Below are 22,373 nucleotides of genomic sequence, written 5' to 3'. Positions count from 1 at the left end.
TGTTACATACACTACACGCAGGGGAACACTAACAGTCACTTGTTCCTTCAGGTCAGCCAAAATCATGAGTCCTGTGAGAGGCATCTGATTGGGACACTTTCTTCTGATTGCCCTTCTAAGTGGCCTTGGGATGCTGAACTTGGCTACCTAAATGATGTGGACAAAAAGCACCATTGCAGACTGTGGCTCACTACAGAAAGGAGGAAAACATACACCCTCCCCCACCCCAAAGGCTGAATCCCTGGAGAGAACCCAGATTCTACCCCAACCTCCTCAGGTCCTCAACTAATCTTGTATAGACCAAGTGCTTGCTTTGTGGTGAGCATGCTGGTGCTAGTGGACAGGTTCTCCTGGCAATGTTGCCTATGCCCACTGCTGCACTCCGTTGTGCCCATTACAAATACAGCCAAGTAACTGTGGATCTACCTGCAGCATCTGCTGAGTTTAAATCAATGGACTCTCAAGCCTGCTCTGGTGGCACTCGGTCCACAACCTACCCAAGGGCCTCACACTTGGCCTGTTCACAGTACAGTCAGAATAACAAACAGGTACTTAGGAGATCATTAGGAAACATGAGAATATAAATATGATCCTTCAAGACCCATTGCTATGACTTTAATCCTGGCAGCCATGAGACAGAGACAAGAGGATTCCTGTAAATTCCAGGTGAGCTTGGTCTATGTAGTAATTCCAGGACAGCCATTGCTGTCAGGAAGCTTCTCTGTGCAGCCCAGGCGGTGATGGACTTCTCCTGCAGTAAGGCTGTCGGGACAGTCACACTAGCACTGGCAAATATTGTAACTAAAAAAGTGCTTCAAAAAGAGTCTTGGTGTAACACATACACTTTTAATTCTATCGTCTTGGAGACAAAGGCAGGTGGATCTCTGTGGTTTTGAGACAAGCCTGGTTTAAATAATTTCAGGCGGGACAGCCGCAGCTACACTGAGAGACCTTGTTTCAAAAAACAAAACAAAACAAAAAAATAAAAACAAAGGCAGAATTCTGCCTAGTAACTTCATGAGCCTAAGGAGTCTCAGATGAACTGAATCAGACTGCACCGTGCTTAATCCTATTCCACTCTGCACAGCATAAACACCCAGTGCTTTAAAGACAGACTTCATTTGAGATGCTTTACATAAAAATATACATAGTCTTGTGAACACATGTAGTAACCACTATGAAAAATTAACAAGCTTAGACATACAGCGATACTTTTCATACACTTATGTGTGACATTTCAAGGGGAAAAGCACAGACGGCCACTAGCCTACGTCACCTTCAATAACTGTGAGATTAAAAGGAGGTTTAGTAGTGGTATGAAAAGTGTGGATTTTTCTAAAATTAAAAATAACACTATCGGAGTTGTTACAAGTCTGACTTTGCAGATGGTGACAGACCCAAACCATGTTCAGAACAAGCCCCAGCAGATACCTCTTGGGTTCCCAGTCGGTATGGATCGAGAGCTGCGTAAGACGACATGCGAGTGCTGTAACTGGTCTTTCTAGCTCAATGGCAAGTGTAGAAAATCCTGACTTCAGCAAGAATCCCAGGTGACACATAAAAGCAAACATATTCCAAAACATAAAAGACAATCTGTGGACTTGTGTACAATCCGCTCATGACCCTATCAGAATGCTTTTGTAAAGACTTGTAGCTGGCCTTCCCCTCAGCTGAAAGGGTGGAGAATGATAGCCACAACTTTGTCACAGACTAAAATCCAACAGGTGATTCTAATTCCACCTGCTACTCGAGTTGGAAAGGCGACCAGGCGGTCTATTGGGTTGATCCTCTTGCTGGGCACCACACCCACAGGGATGGCGTAATACTTCCAAATGAGTGAGATCATCAGCGCTGCTTGCAGTGTGTAGAAAGCAACACTTATAAACCAACTGATCTAGGCCAACTGAGCTGTCCGTGCCTTCATGTGGATTTTGAGCTTGTCTGTCATATTGTTGATCTTCCTTTCCAGATTGGCATATCTAGCGAACTCGTCCATCATGTTGACAAGTGGCCAGCTCCTGCTTCATGTCCTGGATCTCTGCTCTCATCTGTGACTCCTGCTCTGCATCCTTCTGCAGCACCCTGGAAATAAACGAGGACAGGGACGGCAGGAGGATGCGCTGCACGTTGCACTCAAACTCGAAGCTCAGCACCATCAGCCACGCCCAGCGGTCCTTCTTGACCCGCTCTGGATCCCAGGCACCTGCACTGGTACTACAGCGCCATGGTGACCGTGCCTCGAGACTCCAATTCTTAATGATTAAAAAAAGGCTTTATGTTTGGTAATGCTCAATAACAAGATGCCCACACAATTGGACGTGTTAACCAATTAGCTAACCTAGATGTAAGTAGTTACCCAGGATTACTATTGGTACAACCAAGGTTATCCATCCTTCTACATCTCTGTTCCCCAACTCCTCTTCCTCCTCCTTCTTCTTCTACTTACTCTTCCTCTTCCTCTCCTTACTCCTTCCACCTTAGCTCATCCTAACTTGCAGGGAAAATTTCCCCTTACACTGAAGCATACACACTTCGGTCTTCCTTCTTCTAGAGTTTCATACGGTCTGTGAATTGTATCATGTGTATTCTGAGCTTTTTGAATAATATCCAGATATTAGTGAGTACAAACCAGGTGTTTTCATTTGTGACTGGGGTACCTCACTGAGGGTGGTTTTTTTCTAGTTCCATCATTTGACTGTGAATTTTGTCAACTCATTGTTTTTAATAGCTCCCTTGTTTAAATGTACCACATTTTCTGTATTCATTCTTCAATTGAGGGACATCTGAGTTCTTTCCAGCTTGGGTCTATTATAAATAAAGCTGCTATGAACATAGTGGAACATGTGTCCTTGTTATATGTTGGAGCAACTTTTGGGTATATCCCCAAAAGTGGTATAGCTGGGTCCTCAGAAAATACTATGTTCAATTGTCTGAGGAATTGCCAGACTGATTTCCAGAGTGATTGTACCAGCTTGTAATCCAACCAAAAATGAAGGAGTGTTCCTCTTTCTCCACATACTCTCCAGAATCTGCTGTCACCTGAGTTTTTATCTTAGGCATTCTGACTGGTGTGAGGTAGAATCTCAGAGTTGTTTTGATTTGCACTTCCCTGATGACTAAGGACGTTGAACATTTCTTTAGGTGCTTCTCAGCCATTCAATATTCCTCAATTGAGAATTCTTTGTTTATCTCTGTATGCAATTTTTCAATAGGATTCTTTGATTCTCTTGAGTCTAACTTCTTGTATTCATTATATATACATATTGGATATTAACCCTTTTTCAGATGTAGAATTGGTAAAGTTCTTTGACCAATTTGTGGATCACCTTTTTGTCCTATTGAAAGTGTACTTTGTCTTACAGAAGCTGTGAAATTTTATTAGGTCCAACTTGTACATTGTCGATCTTAGAGCATAAGCCATTGTTTTTCTTTTTCTGGAAATTTTCTTCTGTGCCCATGTATTCCATGCTTTTCTCCACTTCCTCTTCTATTAGTTTCAGAGTATCTGGTTTTATGTGGAGGTCCCTGATTCACTTGGGCTTGAGCGTTGTACACTGATATAAGAACTTATCAATTTGCATTTTTTACATGCTGACCTCCAGTTGAAACAGCACCATATGTTTAAAATGCTGTCTTTATTCCACTAGATGGGTTTAGCTCCTTTTTCAAAGATAAGTGACCATAGGTGGTGTGTTCATTTCTTGGTCTACAATTCTATTTCATGCATCTACCTGCCTGTCTCTGTACTAATAACATGCAGGTTTTTATCATGATTGCCCTATAATACAGTTTTTTAGTTTACAGATGCTTATTCTCCCAGAAGTTCTTTTATTTTTAAAAACAGTTTTCTCTCTCCCGAGATATTTTTGGTTATTCCAAATGAATTTGTAAATTGTTCTTTCTAACTCTATGAAGAATTGAGTTTGAAATTTGATGGGGATTATACTGAATCTTTTGATTGCTTTTGGAAAGATGGCCGTTTTTACAATGTTAATCCTGACAATCCATGAGCATAGGAGATCTTTCCATCTTCTGAGATCTTCTGCAATTTCTTTCTTCAGAGAATTGAAGTGCTTATCATACAAATCATTCACTTGCTTGATTAGAGTCAAACCAAAGTATTTTATATTATTTGTGACAATTGTGAGTGGCATCATTTCCCTAATTTCTTTCTCCTCATTTTCGTCCTTTGAGTAGAGGAAGGCTACTGATTTGTTTGAGTTAATTTTGCATCCAGACACTTTGCTGAAATTTAACAGGTTTAGGTGTTCTCTGGTTAAACTTTTTGGGTCACTTATGTATGCTGTCATATCATCTGCAAATATCTTGACTTCTTCCTTTCCAATTTGTATACCTTTGACTTTCTCTGCTTTCTAATTGGTCTGGCTAGTAATTCAAGAATTATAGTGAATAGATAGGGAGAGATTGGGTAGCCTTGTCTATTCCCTAATTTTAGTGGGATTTCTTTAAGTTTCTCTCCATTTAGGTTGATGATGACTCTTGGTTTGCAGTATATTGCTTTTACTATGTTTAGGTATGGGCCTTGCATTTGAGATATTTCCAAGACTTCTACCATGAAGGGTATTGAATTTTTTCAAATGCTTTCTCAGCATCAAATGAGATGATCATGTGTCTTTTATCCTTTTAGTTTGTTTATATAGTGGATTACAATTGCGGATTTTCTTATATTGAATCATCCCTTCATCCCTGTAATGAAGGCTTCTAGATCCTGGTGTAGATACAGAATACTTTGATGTATTCTTGGATTTGGTATGTGGGAATTTTATTGACTATTTTGGAATAGGTATTTATAATGGCAATAGGTCTGAAGTTCTCTTTCTTTGGTGGGTTCTTGTGTCATTTATATATAAGCAAAATTGTGGCTTTATAGAATGAATTAGGTATTGTTCCTTTTTTTTCTAGTTTGTGAAATTGTTTAAAGAGTATTGATATTAAGTGTTCTTGGAAGATCTGGAGGATTATGCACTAAAATAATTAGTCCTGAGCTTTTATCAGTTGAAAGACTTATAATGACTGCTTCTATTGCTTTAGGGGTTATGGGATTGTTTAGATCGTTTATCTGATCCTGATTTAACTTTGGTACCTGCTATGTTTGTTGTGTGGTATCTGTCTAGAAAATTGTCCACTTCATCGTTATGTGTCAGTTTTGTTAAGTATAGGATTTTGTAGTAGGATCTGATAATTTTTTTAATTTCTTCAATTTCTGTTGTTATGTCTCTCTTTTTTGTTTCTGATTTTGTTAATTTGGGTACTGTCTTTGTACTCCCTAGTTATTCTGGTTAATGGTTTATGTATCTTGTTGATTTTCTCAAAGTACCAGCTCTTGGTTTTGGTGATTCTTTTTACAGTTATCTTTGTTTCTACTTGGTTTATTTCATTTCTGAGTTTGATTGTTTTCTTTCTGTCTCATTCTCTTCAGTGTATTTGCTTCTCTTTGTTCTAGAGCTTTCAAATGTGCTGTTAAGCTGCTAGTGTATGTTTTCTCCAATTTCAATTTGCAGGTACTCATAGCTATGAATTTTCCTCTTAGCACTACTTTTATTGTGTCCTATAAGTTTGGGTATAATGAGCTTTCATTTGAATTAAATTATAGAAAGTCTTTAATTTATTTTCTTTATTTCTTCCCAGTGCACATTGTCATTGAGTAAAAGTCCTTCAGCTTCTATGTGTATGTGGGATTTCTGTTGTTTTTGTTTTAATTGAAGAATGCCCTTAGTCTGTGGTGATCTGATAGGATGCATGAGATATTTTCAGTTCTCTTGAATCTGTTGAGGCTTGTTATGTGACCAATTGTATGGTCAATTTCAGAGAAGGTATCATGAAGAAGGTACTTTTTTGTTGTTTGTTTTAGGATGAAATGTTCTACGTTAATCTGTTAAATACATTTGGTTCATAACTTCTGTTAGTTTCACTGTATAGCTGTTTAGCTTCTTTTTCCATGATCTGTCTATTGGTGAGAAAGGGGTGTTGAAATCTGCTACTACTGTTGTGTGATGGGCAATGTGTGTTTCTTTTATGAATGTTAATGTCTTTGCATTTGGAGCTTAAATGTCCAGAATTGAGAGTTCAACTTGATAGATTTCTCCTTTGAAGAGTATGAAATGACAGTCCTCATCCTTTTTGATAACTTTTGGTTCAATGTCAAATTCAATATTAAAATGACTACTCCATGTTGTTTCTTGGGACCATTTACTTGGAAAAAATTTTCAGCCTTTTTTTCTGAGGTATTATTTGTATTTGTCAATGAGGTGTGTTTCCTGTATGCAGCAAATTGCTGGGTCTTCTTTACATATCCTGCCTTTTAGTCTATGTCTTTTTACTGGTGAATTGACTCCCTTATTGTTAAGAGATATTAGGGACCATTGATTGTTGCTTCCTGTTATATTGTTGTTAGAGATGGAATTATGTTTGTGTGGCTATCTTCTTTTGAGTTTGTTGAAAGAAGATTACTTTCCTGCTGTTTTTAGGTTGTAGTTTCCCTCCTTGTGTGAAGTTTTTCATTCATTATTCTTTGTAGGGCTGGATTTGTGGAAAGATATTGTTTAAATTTGGTTTTGTCATGGAATATCCTAATTTCTTCATCTAAGGTAATTGCAAGTTTTGCTGGGTAAAGTAGCCTGGGCTGGTGTCGTGTCCACCCTCGACCAGCAAGGAAGACGCAACCTGCGAGCTCTTCTCCAAGAAGTTTATTCAGGACCTTGAGTAAGCTTCTGACTGACGACCCCGGGGGAAGTGTCTCCCAGGCTTAAGTACTCTAGGACTAGCCAACCCCCATCTGCCATGTGACAACAGCAGATAGGTCCACATGCATGGAGACAAGCCAGATCACCAGCCACAGCCAAATAAGGAGTTGTTTACTCCTAAGAGTCCTTACCAGCAGGTGGCAAGGACTTGTTTACTCCTAAGAGCGCTTGCCAGCAGGTGGTGGAAGGCGGAGACCAGCAGCGTCTTAAGGGTGCAGCACTATGCGGCTCTCCACAGGCTGGCATTTGTTTTTTCTTAGTGTCTGTATGATATCTTTCCAAGATCTTCCTGCTTTTAGAGTGTCTGTTGAGAAAACTGGTGTAATTCTGCTAGATCTTCTTTTATATGTTACCTGAACTTTTTACTTTATTACTTTCAATAGTCTCTCTCTCTCTCTCTCTCTCTCTCTCTCTCTCTCTCTCTCTCTCTCTTAACATTGGGTATTTTGATTATTTTCTGACAAGAAGAATCTCTTTACTGGTCTAATCTACTTGAGATCAGAATCTTGCTTTACAGTTGTGTTGGTCTATCCAGGGCTTCCTGTGGTAGGAGAAATGGATTCTGATGATGCTATGTAGCCATGGTTTCTATTGCTTATATTCTTGCCCTTGCCTCTCACCATCTGATTATCTTTGGTGTTAGGTGGTCTTGCTGTTTCTGACTGGAGCTTGTCCCTCCTGTGAGCCTCTAAGCCCGTGATCTTAGGTGTCTCTGCACTCCTGGGAGAGCTGCTCTCTCCAGGTGGGATTTGGGTATAGAAAAAGTTGTAGAATAATAATGGATGTCACTGGAAATTAATTTGTCTTCAGCACATAACAACACAATGGATCCTTTCCCACATACACACTTGTTTGACCAACACACATGCACACACATAAATGTGTGTGCATGTGTTTCTCTCCAGTATTGCTGAATAGGTATTTCTAAAGAAGACATCTAGCTTGAAGAACAAATCTGTTTAATTAATCAAATCTCTTCTACCAAATATCAGTTTCATCAATACAAGACTAGGTCATAGTTCTATATAATCTTTAAATTAGAAAAATATCAGAAAGTCAAACTTCTTGTCAGAGATTAGTTAGTAGTTAGTGTTGACAGAATTATGAAACATGAAATTGAATTCAACTGTAATCTTGACTCCTGCTTTACACTGACTTTCAAAACCAAGAGCTCCAGGCTAGGAAAATAATTTAATCAGTGAAGTACTCACATTACAATCATGAGAACCTGAATGTCATGCTCAAAAACAATGTGAAAATGTTTTGTAGAAGCATGCTGCTTAATTTAACATCATAGTGGAAAGAACATACCTAATACAACCCTTCACAGGCATGCCCAGAGACTCCTATTCAAAAGTTATCAGTGTTATAAGCTTTTATATCTATTGTGGAACTAGCACTTGGATTTGACCTCTGGCTTTTAGATGTATGTACACACACTGATATTTGTACTCCTTTCCCCACACTTATACAATACAACACATGATCCAAAATATGCATGAACAGAGACACGAAAAGAATCACAAAATCTTTGTTACTGTATAGTCTCTGATACATCCTGACAAAGGTTTTCCCAAGCCACTGTTGTATTCAGTGATAAAGACCTAAATAATCAACACCACTTAGCATAGATTTTCTATATCTTAAACTAACAGCTCCCTGGAATCTTGTTTTTTTTTTCAATATGAGATTCTAAGTTCCTTTATTTACACATCTAAATTATTTCAACTAATTAGATATATCAGAAAGATAACACATGGTTTAGGATAATAATCTTGAACTCTGAATTTCACAGCATGATTTGACTTGTAAAATCTCCATGTTCTTTATTCTCTAAGTCTGGACTAATAAAAATTGATTCACATTGATCAAGTTCCACCCATACAGGTTCAGTTTCCATGTGCCAGGCATTAAGCTTAATTTTAAGACTATGAAAGCTATATATAAGAATATATAACTCCTACCCTAATTAGGTTATGTGCTAAAAGCAAATATAATCAGGAAAAAAAAATATTTGTACACTTTTCAAATGTGAGTGACAGAAATTTGTTCAGCATTCTGGGTGAACAGAGTACTGTTAAACATCAACACAGTAGACACTGTGACTAGCCATGTATATAAAGTGGAGTTATCAAAAGCATTTGTGCCCTGGAATTACCACAGAACACTTTCTTTTCTGTCAACATGCCTTTAAGGGATACGGCAGGAAAGATGGATTAATGGGTAACTACTTATTGCTCAAACATGAGGACCCAAGTGAAGAATCTTAGCACTCATCTCAAACCCGGGGTTGATAATACTTAGTTTTAACTAGAGCAGTAGAATGATGGGTTGGAATAGAGAAGTATGAATCTCTAGGACTGTCTTGTAAGTTAATCCTGCCAAAGTGGTGAGATCCAGATAAATTGAGAGATAATCTCAAAAAAAGGTATAGAATAATAATAGAAGTCACTGGACACTAATTTTTTTCTGGACGCAGCAACAATATTAAATTAATGGATTCACGTCTATGTATTCCCTTTTATAACACAAATAAACACACAGACACACAGACACATAGACACATACCACACATCACACACACTCAAATACACACAAACATGCACATGCATGTACTTCTCTCCAATATTCTCTAAACAAACAGTTATAATCATGGAATAGTTTGAAAAGTATTGGCATTAGGTCTTCTTTGACAGTCTGATAGAATTATGCACTAAAACCAGCAGGTCCTGGGATTTTTTTCTTTTTTCTTTTTTCTTTTCTTTTTTTTTTTTTGGTTGGGAGACTTTTAATGACTGCTTCTATTTCTTTTAGAGGTTATGGGATAGTTTAGATGGTTTATCTGGTCCTTATGATTATCAATGCAAAAATATTCTTTAAAATTTTTGCAAACTGAATCCAAGAAAACATCAAAAACATCATTCACCAGGAAAAAGTTGTCTTAATCATAGGGATGCAAGGTTGGTTCAATATATAAAAATCTGTTAACATAATCCACTATATAATGAAATTCAAAGAAAAATACCACATGATCATTTTCTTAGATGCTGGAAAAGGATTTGTCAAAACACAACACTCCTTCATGATAAAAGCATTGGAGATATCAAGAATTCAAGGTGCATACCTAAACGTAATAAAATAATTTACTGCAAACCAATAGGATTCTATTTATGTGGTATATTACCTGTTATACACATGTCAAAAGATTCCTAAATTACTGGGAAGAGTCTGACTTGATCATAATGGTTAATCTCTTTGCTGTAATCTTGAATTCTGTGTACAAGTTTATTAGTTACCTTATTTACATTTTCAATGTTGTCAGCACTTAAAATTTCCATGTTTATGTTAATTAGAGGGTTTAGTTGATAATTTACTTTCATTTTTCAGTTCATGACTCATTTTTTTATCAGGGTAATATATCTTTCATAAAAAGAATTTAAATGTGTTACTTCCACTATGACAAAATGGTGTGAGAAATATTTGTGTTAAATTTCCTTCAAGTCTGATCAGATACTGGTTTGTTATCATCTAAACCTGGGCTTGTTTTAGTTGAAAGATATAAATTACTACATCTATACCACTGGTCATTATGTTTCAATTTAAATTACTTTATATTGTGTTAATCTTGGTAGGTTATCTATATTTAAGGATTACTCCTTTTCTTTTACATTTTCTACTTAATGGAATTTGTGTTTTAAAAACATGCTTGAATAATTCTCTAAATGTCATTAGTATATATTGTAATTTTCCTTTTGGATTTAGTATTGTACTAACTTGGCTTTTTAGTCTGAATATGTGGGCTAAAAGTTTTACAGTCTTGTTAATCTTTACAAAGAACAAACTTCATTTCATTCATTCTTAGTATTCCTGTTTAGATGATTTCAGCCCTGCCTTATTGTTTCCTCCATCTAGTCATTTGAACTTGCTTATCAAAGGCCTTCAAATGCAGTATAATGTTGATTCTCAAATTCTTGTGATTTTTTTTTTTTACATAGACACTATAAATGTTTTTTTCTTAGAACTGCTTTCATTGTGCCACATAGATTTCTTTATCTGGTTTTTGTCTGGATGACTTGTCTATTGGTAAAAGGGAGTGCTGAATTCACTCACTCTGTTTTTGGATTAATCTATTACTTTAGATCTAATACTGGTTTGATTGTTTTTTGTTTTTGTTTTTTGTGGGGATTTTTTTTGTAGATTTATTGGATATTTTATTTAAATTACAGGTGTTATCCCCTTACCTCATTCCTTGCCCCCGCCCAGGAACTCCTTTTCCCATCCCCCCTCCTCTTGCTTCTATGAGAATGTGCCCCAACCTACCCCCCAACTCCCACCTCCCCATCCTCAAATTGCACCCACTGGGCATCCAGCCTTTACAGGACCAAGGATCCCCTTTCCCACCTATGATGACAAGGACATCCTCTTCTACATATAAAGCTGGAGTCATGGGTCCCTCCTTGTGCTCACAGGCTGGTGGCTTAGACACTGGGAGCTCTGGTTGATTGGTATTGTTGCTCTCCTCATAGGGCTGCAAACCCTTTCAAATCCTTCAGTCTTCTCTCTAACTCCTCCATTGGGAACTCCTTGATCAGTTCAATTTTTAGTTGTGAGCATCTGCCTCTGAATATGTCAGATTCTGGCAGACTTCTAAGGAGACAGCTATATCAGGCTCCTGTCAGCATGTACTTCCTGGCATCCACATCAGCGTCTACCTTTGTTTTTGTTTTTAATATGAAACTGGACATCTGTGTTTCATATATATAATTTTTGACTAGTAATATCTTCCTGGTGTTTTTTCCTAATGAGTATGAAATGTTATTCTATATCGCCTCATTAATTTTGGTTTGAAGTTAATTTTTTCCTATCTTAGAATAGAAACACTTGCTTGTTTCCTTGTTCTACTCGGTTACAATATCTTTTTGTTTCCTTTTACTACAAAGTCATATCTGTGTGGTGGTGGTATGTATGAGGCAGCTGTGTACATTGTCGGGCACAGGCCTAGAACCACTGAGACCCTAAAGGGATAGTAGGTGTTTGGCCTTGCTCTTGGGCCCTGGTTCCTTTCACTTATCTTCAGTCATCAACAGCCACTCCAAAAAAAAAGGTTTTTGGTCTTTGATCACATAGCACAGGTAGAAGGCATGACTACAGGCTCAGAGTCTCAAGAGATCTCCATGTTCATGAGATACCTAAAGGCATAGCCAATTAAACATTCCTTCTCAGACCCTCCTCCTACTTGCAAAAGTTATTTAACTTCAGGCCCACCCTGAGAACATAGGTTATAGAGTCATTAAATTTCCTCCATGACAATAAACGTTTTAAGATCATGGACTACTATATATGCATACAATTCTAGAAAATTTTGATTTTATCATTGTAGGAGTGTAAGTCAGTAAGTGGCAGGCATAAAAGAAAGGAAGTAGAAGCTAAGTGCTCAAGTTTTTAATAGCAAACATAGAACTAGGAGTGATAACTCCAAGTGGGATTAGGCTATAAACTCCCAAAATTGGGCTTCTCTTTTTTACTTCCTGTATCAAGGCTGTATCACTTGATGGCTTCTTCAAACAGCATCATTAACTAAGAATAAATCATTAAATATGTAATTCTACATAGGATATTTCTCACTTAATATATCTTTTTCTATGGCAATTTCTTTGATTTTCCTTGAGATACAATTTTGTTATTTGAGTGTATTATTTTTTTATAATTGTTTCTGTACATTCTAATCCTAAAATTCTAATTGTTTCTTTGACTGAAAAGATAAAATAAATATTACATTTTAAATATTTGGAGTACAGAATTTGTTTAACTAAATTATAAACCTTCTATTCATTAGGCAGGCCTTTAATATTTGTTAAAAACAGAAATAAAGATACAGTTGAATGCCCAGCCTGTTGAATGACTAGCCTGATATTAAGACCTTGACAGTTGCTTCCATCAGTGTATTAGAATATGAAACATATTGAAAAACACATATCATTAATGCTATTAGGCTTGTGAGCTGTATTAGTTGTTTTTATTTTTGTTGCTGTAATAGACTTTGACCAAATGGAAATTAAGGAGAGATTTTGACGTTTGGTTCTTGGAAGATAGAAATCCAACATTAACTGAAGGTATGAGAGTAAATGGCAGTCAAGGTACTGGAAGCAGAAAGCTTATAGATCACATTTTATACTACAGACATACATCAGAAAGTGGTAAGTCCCAGTGAAACAAGGCTATGACCTCCCAAGCCCATTTTTCTAATGAAGAACTTTCTCCAGAAAGACAGTACTTTCCAATAATTTCTTCAAACAGCACCATCAAGTTGAATAAAGTGATCAAATATGGGAGCGTATGGAGAATATTTTATCATTCAAAATACCAAATGTATCCTGCAAGTATTTTATTTTAATTAATAGGAAATAAATATAAACATTACTTTAAGCACAATGTATATTTTCATGAGTAAATGTAAGATTTGTATACATTCCCATATACCAAACTACATAAAATTTTTTTGAGAGTTCTGTGGACTTTCTCTAAACTTCTTGCCTTTTCTCATCTTCACTCTTAAATGACAGAGATGAAAAATCTGTCTCAAGATTCTGTGACTCTCTTTCCTCTTCATTCTTAGCCTCTGTTCCTTTGTGGACTAGCAATGTTATTTCTCAATGACTAGCCTTCTGCTCCGATCCTTTCTGTTACATGTTAGTTTGTAATCTAGAATGAGTCATTTTGTTTCTTTGATGTTCAAATACATTTTTGTTGATTTACAACTACTGATAAGCATTTATTTTCATGAATCAAATGATTATATTTTATAATATTGCTAAAGTATCTCCTAAAGTATCCGACCAAATGGTTGGTGAAAAATGGGAGTTGATTGATTTATTGTCCTCTTGTCCATTCTTCAAAAATAAGATCTCTGGGGTTGATCACACAATAATTACTGAAAAAAAATATTTATTTTGAACATAGGAATTAGTTTAAAAATCACAGAAAAGGTCAGTTTTTCCTCTGTTCTGGTTCCATTAATGATGAACTATAAGAATATCCATTTCTGAAAATTGAGAGTAGTAGATAATAACAAGATTATTACTCAAATCAGTTTTTAGCATTAAAAATTATGTTGAGCATCTGCATGTCTCTTTTTATGTTATGTATGTATATGTGTTCTATGCATATATGTTATTTTGAGAGAATATATTTATGTGGAGGCACTCTTGTACCATAGAGCACATGTGTAAGTAGGACATCAACATTAGGTTTCTATTCTTTCTTTCTAACTTGCTGGCGTCATGGTGGCCTGTTGTTTGCCTATGTATATACCAGGTTGGCAAGCTTGCAAAGTTCTTTGTTTGTCTCTTATCTCACTGTAGAGTGCTTACATGATAGACCCATACTGTAATATTTAACATTGTGTTGACCTACATGCAGTTACTACAGCTGTTATAAAACCCTATGACCAGATGCAACCTGGGGAAGGATGATTTTATTTCATATTACACTTACATATCTATCACAAAGGGACGTCAGAACAGGAGTCAAGAATTTCAGGAATGTAGAGACAGGAACTGATTAAGAGACCATGGAAGGCTACTAATAGGATCTCTTCTCATGACTTGTCCACACTTATTACCTACACCATCTAATAACACACACCTAAAGTTTATACCACCTTTTGTGGGATGGGCACACCTACATCAATCCTAATATTATCTGTCACTATCGCCCAGTAGGTTCATTATAAGTTGAAAAGAATAATTACTATGGTACAATTTAGCACAGTTTTTTTTCAAAAGACAAATCATCTGCCTTGTGTCTTGCTAGTTTTAAAGTTTTATATAAAATATTATATTTTCTGTCCTTGTACCTACAGTAAATTTTTCATTCCCAGTTTATGTTTTTGAGTTATCATATAGTGTCCTTGTTCCTAGCCTAAAAAGAAATGGTTTCCTTGATCAATCATAAATTTGTTTCCAAGCCTGCTTTCTTACCTAGTCCAATTATCCAATGACATATGAATTTGCACATAGCTCTAATTGTAGCTTTTAGAAGGCTCAAAATTAATTGTATAAATCTAAGATTTTTATAAAATCATTATTATGAATTATTATTATTATGATTATTATTAGTAGTAAAGCTTTGTTTATAGAACTTTATTATATGAGAGTACATTTATATGTTATCTGCAGAAAACTTGCCCAATAGGGTAGACTAATGCCCAGTAATCATTAGGATTTGTAATAGTGAGAGAAAAAGACATGTCAACAGCAAGAGTGAATCCTGTGATGAAGTCTCTTTGGATTTTGCCACAGAGTTCACCATTAGTAGACCATACAACATGGTGGCTCATCTTTTCTAGATGGCTAAGATGGCTTCTGATATTCTCCCAGTCCAATTCTCCACTCCATACCAGCTGTTTTTTTGTTCTTCCATTTTCATTTTTTCCTTTCTCTACACAGAATATATCTGTATAGGTTAGATTTGCCTTGAACTCAGAGTTCTTCTACTCTACTTTCCATAGATGCAGTGCACCATATTCAGCTGATGCAATCTCTGCTATATTTTTACTACAGCAAAGTAGTGTGAACAGAGTACACAGGGTAATATCCTTAATACCTTGTTGGTGTAAACCAAACAAAACCAGGCATGAATTAAAGAAGGTTTATTCTAAACACTTGCAGTTAAATAAGCTAGAACTTTGTTGCAATGAAACTGAGTAATGTGGTAGAAAATGTCCTCTCTCCCACATACTTGTAATAACAGAACTTATGCCTGTAAGATGTGTCCAGGCCTATGATTGGAAGGGTTATATATTTAATGCATACAAAACATTTTTTTGAAATGGCATTTCTACTTCCCAATGCTTGAAAACATCTGGAATAAATAGGCTGGCAGCTGTTATTATCAAGGTGACCCAAATTTCAAGTCAATAATTTCATTGAGCAAGCCCTATGAGGAACATATTGTCTGTTGCAAAAGCTGTATTTTTTGGAGTACAAGCTTGCAAGGAAATATAATTTGCATAGGCATTCTCTGCACTCATGAGCAGCCAGGTCTATGGCAGGAAGTCAGAATTGCATTTTCTACAGTTAAACAGAAGCATTCTTTTCTCTAACCAAATTTTAATGAAACAATTCAGAGAAAAACTATCATTTTATTTCAAAAAGTGTTTTCAACTAAAATATTATAGATCCAAACCTTCAGACACAGTCATGTCTGATCTAGCTCTTCTCTGATAACTGGAGCAATCCTGTGGAGTTCTCAGACTAGGACATGAACCGGGAGTCCAAGATCAGTTTACTGTTCAATAGTTACTAAGCAACAGCCGGTTTGTGTGTTCTCTTTTAAACAACATCCAAAAGCAAATTTTATAATGTGATCAAAAGTTTCTTTTGAGACCTTAAAATATGTTTTCTTAATGACCAGTGGACATTTTTTCTTAAACTTGTTTATATTTTATTGAAGCTTATGCAATTAAAGTAACACATTCATATTTTGTTACATTCTGTTCTATCATTTGAGTGTATAATTCTGTTCCTGTAAAATTCTCAAAATGCACTTATACTCTGTTGTATATGTATTTCTTTCTCTTAATATTTTCTGAACAGTTTCCATCCATATTATCTAAGTATTAATTAATTCATTAATTCATTGTCCAAGTCATTATGAGTTTAGCTGAAACTGTAGAACTTAGAATGTTAATAGAGCTCAGAATTGACAAAGATGCTATATTACTGCAAAGATGAGGGATTCACAGTGTACAAGGTGTCCTCAGTAAAAATATGGTGGCCACCAAGACATGGGACATGTTTATCTCAGTCTTTTCTGATTCCTTCTCTGTCTTTCCCTCTGTCTGTCTCTCTGTCTTCGTCTCTGTCTCCATTTCATTCTCCTACATCTCTCTCTGTCTCTCTGTCTCTCTCTCTTTCTCTCTCCCTCTGTCTCTCTCTCTGTGTCTCTCTCTGTCTTTCTCTGTGTGTCCCTGTCTCTGTCTCTGTCTCTCTCTATGTCTCTCTCTCTCCCCCCTCCCTCTTGTTTTTCTCTAAAAATTTATTTATTATGTATATAGTGTTCTGCCTGCATGTAGGCCAGAGATCATTATAGCTGGTTTTAGGAAACACCATGTGGTTACTGAAAACTGAACTCAAGACCTCTAGAAGAACAGACAGTTCTCTTAACCATTGAGACGTCTCTTCAGCCCATGATTCTGATTATTAATTATTGAATAATCTGTCCTTTTATTGTATAATTATAACTTACTTATTTACTTGTGTTAGTGCCACTGAAAGTAGTCAAAATGGGACTATACTATTCATTTACTTTATTCTCTTCAGAGATAGTCAGGAGGTAGGCTGGTAGACAAGTTCCAACAATAGTCTCGTCTCTTCCTCAGAAAGTGCTGAAGATACAAGTGTGCATTGGGTTTTTGGCCTTTTTACAATTCCTATGGATCCAAATTCAGGGCTTCCCTGTTGTGTTGCAAGTATTCATACCCTTTACACCATCTAACCAGGTCTGATATTCCTTATGAAAAGAGAAAATAAAAAATTCATGGATTACAAAAAAGTAAATAAAATAAAAGAAATAAACAAATTACTGGTGTCTACAATGGTTTTCTCACAATTTGTGTATTCCAATTGGGATATATCTCCTTGCAGATAAATTATTCTTATTTTATTAATTAAATTTGTTTTGAAAGTATTTTAATAATTTATATTCTTATTTATCATTTCTACAACTGTATGTATTCTGTTGTACCCCAGTTTAATTGTTATTCACTTATTAAGAATTTAAGAGTATCAGCCTGTATATTACCAACATGTTAGTCTTTCTAAATAAGTTTAACTAGGATGATAATCAGACATGATAAGAACATGAGACTTTTCATTCTGTGTCTTCTGAGAACTCACATTGAGTCCAGCATAGGTCTTATTTCTTGGTGTGCTGTTTGATTTTTGTTCTCTTTTTGAGTTTTCTTCACTTATGAACTTGTTCACTTCTGGTCTGTCAATAAATCAGTGAGTGAGTTAATTTTAGAATGCTAAAATGTATTTATAAAGTTGTCTAATATATGAGAGTATAAAAAATTACCGAGGTTTTTATTTTAGAAAATTCAAGTTTTAAATTACATTTATTTATTGATTGATATATATATCTCTATTTCTACCATGTGAACCACAAAAATTGCACTCAGAATGCCAGACTTGGGTTCAAGTCTTCTTATCAACTAAACTCTCTTGCTAGTCCCACAGATATATTTTCTAAAATTTAAATTTTCTACCATATAAATAAATTTATATAAGTTTTATGGTGCTGTCCTCATGTACCAAGTAGATTTTATTTCTGCTTTTATCAAAACAATTCCTCAAATTTCATTGACTTTCAAAAATTGTAGTGAAGAAAATAAATAGTGTTAAATACAATGATATTTAAATAGTGATACAAATATAATGATAAATAAATAGTGGTAAATACAGTGTAGTGATAAAATACAATGGTACTGTCTTCTATGGCTCTAACTTCTGTAGATTATTAGAATATGATTCTCTAACTTATATTGCCAAGACTAATATCAGTTGGATGGGAATTTAAGCCCATCCTGATGAATTAAGATCATTTGGAAAAAAATATGAAAATTTCTATTGTGTTGACCATAGTAGTTAATATTCCATATGTAAAATGTATTCATACTTTTCCATTGGAAGATGTCCAACATCATACAGTTTCACCACGTACACTTAAGGTTTAATAGTCTTTGTGACATTGTTTCCAATGGAGAGTCTTTGAATGCTTAAAGTAGTTTTGTATGATGAAGTCCACCCTCAGGTTGGTATGGTAAACTTGACCTTGATGTTGGTAAGAATCATTCTTCTGTTTGGAGAACAAATGACTCAAAAGACATTGCTCTGGCTGACTTTGATGGCATCTCACTTTCCTGGACTCTTATTCTACTTCTGAGTTATTACTTATGTTGGAGAGAGAAAGACTACCTTGCTGCAGGACATCTTGCTTCTTCCATTAAAGATCTAGGAAGTTCTCCAATTGTGCCTTAAGCAGTATGAAAATTTACAGCTTGGTTATCATTTCTCCATTCCAGTAAGTAGAACGTAAGAATTTGAGTTGATAAAGCAGTGTGCTATTAGCTCGATGATGAGTATCAGGAGGAAAATTGGGAGACTGAATTCTCTCCTGTGATATGTTTTGTTTTCATTGAATCTGTGGTAAAATATCACACTTCTAGATGCTCCATAGAGTGAGTGACTAGACAAAAGACATTTAATAAATGGTGAATTCTATTTCATGGGCTACTGAACATTCACTACTACACCTATTCATCATTAATGACTTGTTCTTTCTATGGTGTACACTCATTGTATGTTGTGATGGGTTGTATAAAAATATTTTCATTTAAACATATACTTTGACTGCATTCAACACAAGATTCTTTTCTTACTCCTCATTTCTTTACTTTTATTGCCGAGTTTTCTTTCTTTCATTTTCATCCACACAAACACACATGCATGCACGCACACACACACATACACACACACACAGAGAGAGAGAAAGAGAAAGAGGAGAGAGAGAGAGAGAGAGAGAGAGACATAGACATAAAAACATACTCATATACATTATTTGTATCCAATTATATATCCATATATATTTGTATAAGTGATGGCTGACAGATGTGACAAAACATTAAATGTCTATCACATGACACTGAGGTATTTCACTCCATGTGATCTCCTGCTTGCTTGTATTTTTTTTCTGAAAATAGCATAATTCTATTCTCCTTTATATCTTCATTTTATATATTTCCTATACTTTTTCTTTTCTTCTGTTGATTTAAAGAAATGTAAAAATTTAGACTGATTCCACAAAATAAATTACTCAATTGTAACTAATGTTATATTTGTGGTTCTTTTGTAAAATTTATTTTTTATTTTAATTTAAAAGGACTATTTATTTTGTATATGAGAGTGAATATTTACAGGTAAATAGATACTGTGGCATTGGCATGGAATACAGAAGATAATGTAGGAGAACTAGTTCTTAATACTCCCTGGCCTGAGTTCAGAGATTTGAACTTGAGTCATCAGAGTTGGCAGCAAGTACCTTTATAAGCTAAGCTAACTCATTTCCTCCAACTTTATATAGTATACTATGATTAGTGTTTGTATGTGTGTTTGTGTGTGTATCCGACATGTGTATACATGAGACACCAGTGTCTGTGTCTTTAATATGTGTGTGTGTGTGTGTGTGTGTGTGTGTGTGAAAATTATATGTGAGTTATGGATGGGGTATATGTTCATGTAGAGATCAGAGGATAATTTTATGGAGTTATTTCTTTCTATCCTCTGTAATTTTCCAGGTGGAATTCAGGTCACCAGGATAGAGTGACAAATACTTTCACACACTGAAAGTTTTTCCAACCAAGGTATTTTTACTGTTTAACTCTGTTTGATAATAAAACACTATAATGAAGGCATATATGTATACCTGTATTTCAGCTGATAAAATTTAGTGTCAAATTAAAATCCATGTAGTAGAGGATGGGCTTAATTTTGTCTCACTAAAAGCCACTTCTTGACATGTAATGCCACTATAATTTGTAAACAGTTACTTTACATAGACTCCTGTATTTTACCTGAAATTTTATTTATATCAAGTTTATTGAGGTCATCTATTACATGGTGAAAATGAAGGTAACATTTTGCATTAAAGCTTTTGAAGAAGATAGTAATTTCTCTCCTCATAAAATTGAGCATAAATTGAGAACAAGGGATTATTTTACATAATAGAGTCAAATCATCTTATCTAGTTCTTTCCCCAGAAAAACTTTCACAAATGACATATGTCCATGGCAAACTTTCTAAAATATTTTTTTGAAATGTTAAAAAACGCCTAATAGAAACACCTACATTTCATATTTTTTGTATTTTAGTGGACATCTCTATTAGATTCAGATTAACATTAAATAATATTAAAATAATTATGTATTATGTTATACTTTGGCTTTAATTCTGCTAATGCTGTATTTCAATTTTCTGAACTCAGAATTTCATATGACCCAGTGGCCCTCACATATAAATTCTAAATCATTCTGATCATTTGTCTTCACATGTATTCTGAAGTAGTTCTGACTAAGAGTGTTCCAAAATTTCTATACCTAATTCTACAGTAAAAACAGTTGATAGATACTAAGCTCGTTGCTATAGAGAGTTTTGGGAAACAATCTAATATACTACAAAATCTATTTAAAATAGGCAGAAGGAACAGGATTGGAACAATTGATATGGGGGTTAAGCTCAGGTTACATATTTTGAAGAGACTTGAGTACTGAATACATATCTTTTTAATAACAGAAACACAAAGGAATCAAAGAAGTTAGTATATCCTAGAGTAAACAGAAAGTAAAAATCCCCTTATAAGCGTTTAACTATGAAACTCCCCTTATAATTCTGACCATCAAAATGTACAGCAATGTTTATACTTTTTAAAAACAAACATAGAAATTCATAAAAATGTACAATTCTCTAAAACACAAATTCCTGACTAATTGTTCATAGTGATGGTTTCATCAGGATACTTTCTGTCAGTTTGTCATGTATGACTCACACATAGTACAATATATTTTATTCCCACTACTCACTCTTTAGTTCACTAGATAATCTCCTTAGTTTAACTATTTTATCTGTGTATGTGGGAAAATAATATAAAGTAAGTATATATAGTGCACTAAAAAATACCCATTGCGTACATGTGCTACAATGTCTTTATGTATTTTTCTTTGAATGGACAAGGAGGCTGGATATGTTCCTTTCCTATGATAAATAATGCTGCAAGAAGTAGGGGCATGCAATGTAGCAAGAAAACATTTTATGTTGTGGGTCTCACAAAGGTGAGCATATAGACCTCATTTCTGTCTTCTTTGTCTTTTCTTTCTATTCATCCCATGTTCTGGGTTTGATTCAAGGGTAATCATGCAGTGGTCATCTTTTCTGTCTTCTTTGTCTTTTCCACTAATTTTCACTTTTGGTTTAGATTCAACCTTGTCTTTGACCTAGGGCCTGCTTTCCCAGTTAATGGTACCAGGGATTGGCTTCTGAATGTCTTTCCCATCTCAGATATACTGTCCAGGTGTAAGGCCTTTGAGCTAGATGTGAAGGAGTGTCCTGCTTAGTACACCATAACTTTTGTTCCTCTTCTGTCTTATTTGTCATATCTGTTCATCTTTTGTTTCCTTTGTGCTCATTATCGTGGGTTCCCTCCCCTCTACCATTAAAGAACCCCAGATTAGGGTTTCTGATTACCTGTGGTGTCAAAGTTGACTCACAACCTGGACCAATTTAGGGAGGCAGTTGCTATATTGGCCCACTAGATACTGTTCAAGAACATGTGTGACCCTGATCTCTGAATGAATGTTCTCTATTTTGCTCATAAGCTTTAGATACAGTCTGGCATTGTCCCTCCCTTGTTCTTTGTCCCTTCCTTGTAGTCATTGCCAGTCCTTTTTTTTTTTTTTAAAGGTACTTTCTCCATTTACACTTCAAAGGTTATCTTCATTCCCAGTCCACCCAAAACACCCTATTCCCTCCCCTTCCCCCTCTTCTATTATCCTGC

The 22,373-nt window shown here is 35.4% G+C and overlaps 1 pseudogene; it reads right to left on the bottom strand.

Annotated features, from left to right (window-relative positions):
- Positions 1-1,666: 1,666 nt before the first annotated feature.
- On the bottom strand, positions 1,667-10,102 carry LOC114634752 (annotated as a pseudogene).
- Positions 10,103-22,373: the final 12,271 nt, after the last annotated feature.

The sequence above is a fragment of the Grammomys surdaster genome, unplaced genomic scaffold (assembly GCF_004785775.1).
Source record: "Grammomys surdaster isolate TR1022 unplaced genomic scaffold, NIH_TR_1.0 1087, whole genome shotgun sequence".
Taxonomy (NCBI): domain Eukaryota; kingdom Metazoa; phylum Chordata; class Mammalia; order Rodentia; family Muridae; genus Grammomys; species Grammomys surdaster.
The sequence above is the reverse complement of the archived record's forward strand: the minus strand, read 5'-3'. Positions and strand labels throughout refer to the sequence as shown.